The sequence below is a fragment of the Rhineura floridana genome, chromosome 7, assembly GCF_030035675.1.
Source record: "Rhineura floridana isolate rRhiFlo1 chromosome 7, rRhiFlo1.hap2, whole genome shotgun sequence".
In the NCBI taxonomy this organism is placed as follows: Eukaryota; Metazoa; Chordata; class Lepidosauria; order Squamata; family Rhineuridae; genus Rhineura; species Rhineura floridana.
This window is the reverse complement of record NC_084486.1, coordinates 91,416,342-91,419,933: the sequence shown is the minus strand read 5'-3', so window position 1 is coordinate 91,419,933 and position 3,592 is coordinate 91,416,342.

Genomic DNA, 3,592 nt, shown 5'->3' with positions numbered 1-3,592 from the left:
TTAGCCTGGAGAAGAGATGATTAAGAGGTAATATGATAGCCATATTTGAAGTGCTATCACACAGATGATGGAGCAAATTTGTTTTCTGTTACTCTAAAGCAGTGGTTCCCAACCTGGGGGCTGTGCCCCCCGGGGGGCCACAAAGAAATCCAAAGGGGGCCGTGAACAGTAAAGAAATGATTTTTTTTTTAAAGTCATCACTCCCTGGACACTGTCTGCTTCCCACTGCCACTGCAGATGACACCTCACCCTTGCTCCAAACGAGAGGGAAGGCCTTTTGCTGAAGCTCCAGAGTGTCTTTCAGGCACACCAAGGGCAGGCATCTGCCTATAAAATACATGGCAGATGTCAAAGCAGGCTGAGGGTGGAGATAACAGGAAGAAGAGGGGATTACTATCACCGACTCCCATCTCCTCGCACTGCCGTTGCTGACGACGTCCTTGCTCAGAACAAGAGGAGAGGGCATTTTGTGAAGCAAAAAGAAGCAAAGCTGCAAGGAAAGGCTGCTTTCCCCCTTCCTTTCTGGCAGCCAGCCTGCCTCCCTAGGGGAAGGGGGTCACAAAATGTTTTGAGCTTATAAAGGCCCCCTCACACTAATAAAGGTTGGGAACCACAGCTCTAGAGGATAGGACTCCAAACCATTGGGTTCCAATTACAAGAAAAAAGGATTTAGAGTAAACATAGGAAAGAGCTGTTCAACAGTGAAACAGGCTACCTTGGAAGATGGTGGACCCATCTTAGTTAAAAGTGTTTAAGCAGAGGGTAAATAACCAGCTCTCAGTGATGCTGTGCTAGTGGATTTCCAGTATTGGTAGGGGATGGACTAGATGACCTTTGAGATCCCTCCAACATTTTGATTCTTTGAACAGATGATAACGGAAGAAGAGGACACTGATATTTTATATCACTCAGTCTACCTTTGCATACATAGGCATTACAGTCACGATCCATCCCTCTGAGATTTAATTTCTGGAGAGCTGTAGAATAGAAGTTCTGTTTAGCAACTCTTGTTAATATAATTTTGAGAAGGCATCCCTGCAATCTCTTCAAAAGGCAAAACACAGATAAAAACATAACAGGGATAGGTATCTGAAAACATGGACTATCACAGGTAAATAGGGATAGGACATGAGGAACATCTGTAAACTTCATTCTTGTTTTGTGTTGCTCTAGTCTAGAGGATAATTCTGTACTGTAGGCATAATACTACACTGAGGTTGCAATCCTACACCCATTTATCTGGGAGTAAGCACCAATAAAGCAATGTGGCTTATTCCCCACTAGGGCCCGAGTGGGCTGATCCTGTATCTTTAGGAGAAGAGAAAGTCAGCCAAGTGCAGGTGTTCTTGCGACCCTGTAATAAGAAAAACCACAAGGTGGAATTCTCCCTTCTCCCTGCACAACTTTTAAAGATACAGAAGACCTCTTGGTTGCCAGGCCCAGCCTCCAAGAGGTCTTCTGTATCTTTAAAAGTTGTGGAGGGGGGAGGGAGAATTCCACCTTGTGGCTTTTCCCATTACAGAGTTGCAAGAACACCTGCACTTGGCTGACTTTCTCTTCTCCTAAAGATACAGGATCAGCCTCAGGCCATGGACCTGAACCTAGCAACCCTATTTCCCACCCAAGTAAGCATATGTAGGATTGCATTGTAAATTGTGCTGTTCTTCGCTTTCCTGGCAAGTGAGGCAAACTTCACTTATTGCAGAAGTCCCAATGTGAAACATGAGTATTAAACTTTCATGTTCCAAATAAGCCATGTTTTCAAATGGAAACAAAATGCCTAGGGCGACACTTCTATGCATTAGGAGGCCTTGGGTACTAGATAGATACACACATACATTCTAAAACAGCTGCTTATTAGTGATAATAGACCAGCGTCTGTGCAAAAGGATACATGGACACAAACCAGACCTCAGAAATGGCAGTATAGAACAGCCAGACCTTAAAGGGCCATCAGAAAAAGAAACTTCAAAGGGAGACTACAACTTGAAACAACTGAATTACAATACAAGATTCAGGAGCGGTGTAAAAGCCGGAACGGAACAGGCTGGAACGGGCCCTTTATAAAAGAAATTGATGCCAAAACACTGGGATGTGTTAGAGACACTTGAGAACAACATTTAGGTACAAAAACCATTCCGATAGGATTTTTATTAACCCTTTAACAACCAAAATGCCCTCCGGAACGGAGTGAAACAGCCCGGAACGGCAACTTCCCAGCGAGCCAGACCTCCCAAATTCACCAGTCCCACATGACTACATGGGATGCATGCAATAAGACACAAAACTTCCACGAAAACCATGTTCTGATACCCGTTCCGGGCTATAATACGCTTTTACATAAAACAGCCCGGAACGGCAACTTCCCAGCAAGCCACACCTCCCAAATTCACCAGTCCCACATGGCTACATGGGATTCATGCAATAAGACACAAAACGTATCGGAACGTGATTTTCGTGGAAGTTTTGTGTCTTATTGCATGAATCCCATGTAGTTATGTGGAACTGGTGAATTTGGGAGGTCTGGCTCACTGGGAAGTTGCTGTTCCGGGCTGTTTTATGTAAAAGCGTATTATAGCCCGAAACGGGTATTGGAATGTGGTTTGCATGGAAGTTTTGTGTCTTATTGCATGCATCCCATGTAGTCATGTGGGACTGGTGAATTTGGGAGGTCTGGCTCGCTGGGAAGTCGCCATTCCGGGCTGTTTCACTCCGTTCCAGGCATTTTGGTTGTTAAAGGGTTAATAAAAATCCTATCGGAATAGTTTTTGTACCTAAATGTTGTTCTCAAGTGTCTCTAACACATCCCAGTGTTTTGGCATCAATTTCTTTTATAAAGGGCCCATTCTGGCCTGTTCCGTTCCTTTCCGTCTTTTACACCGTCCCCGAGATTCAGTGCTATCACTGGTGAACTGAATTGGCACAATGGAATTTTATTACATTAAATGTGTTAATTGGTTTGCCAATGCCGTTATGTCTGTGTAATCAACTACTTTTTTGTTTGTGTGAATGTTACTGTTAATAAGATAATTATCGCCATCTGTACTTCTCTGCATTTCATTTCCTTCCGACTCCACTGTTTACAATCTGTCCCCCGCCTCCTCCAATGTGCAACTGAAGATAACGCTTCACGCATCAGATGAAGAGAAGTGTAGTCCACGAAAACATATGCTACAATAAAGTTTGGTAGGTCTTTAATCTTTGTTGCCTTTCCTGCAACAGCCTAACACGGCTATCCCTCCGGAAATGGTTACTTGGCAGTATGTCTCATGAACTTCAATGGGGTTTACTTCTAAGTAAACATACAACGAGGTGGGTCGGTATACATAACTGGCTGCTTCCTTCTCCTGGTGAGGATGAGCGGACCAACACTCTGGACTCTGACCCGGTGGGGTGGGGGGAAAGCATGTTTTGGCGGAAGGTTAAGATGGACAAGGCCGGGCTTTTATCTGTAGGCAAGGCGAAGAACGCGCCGGAATCCACCTACGCGTTTGTTCCAAGAACTGTCCACTTCCTTAAAATCTTATTTGCTACACTTCCCTTCCTAAGATGGCGACTTCAGAATAAGCGCTCGCTGCTAGAATCCCTTCCT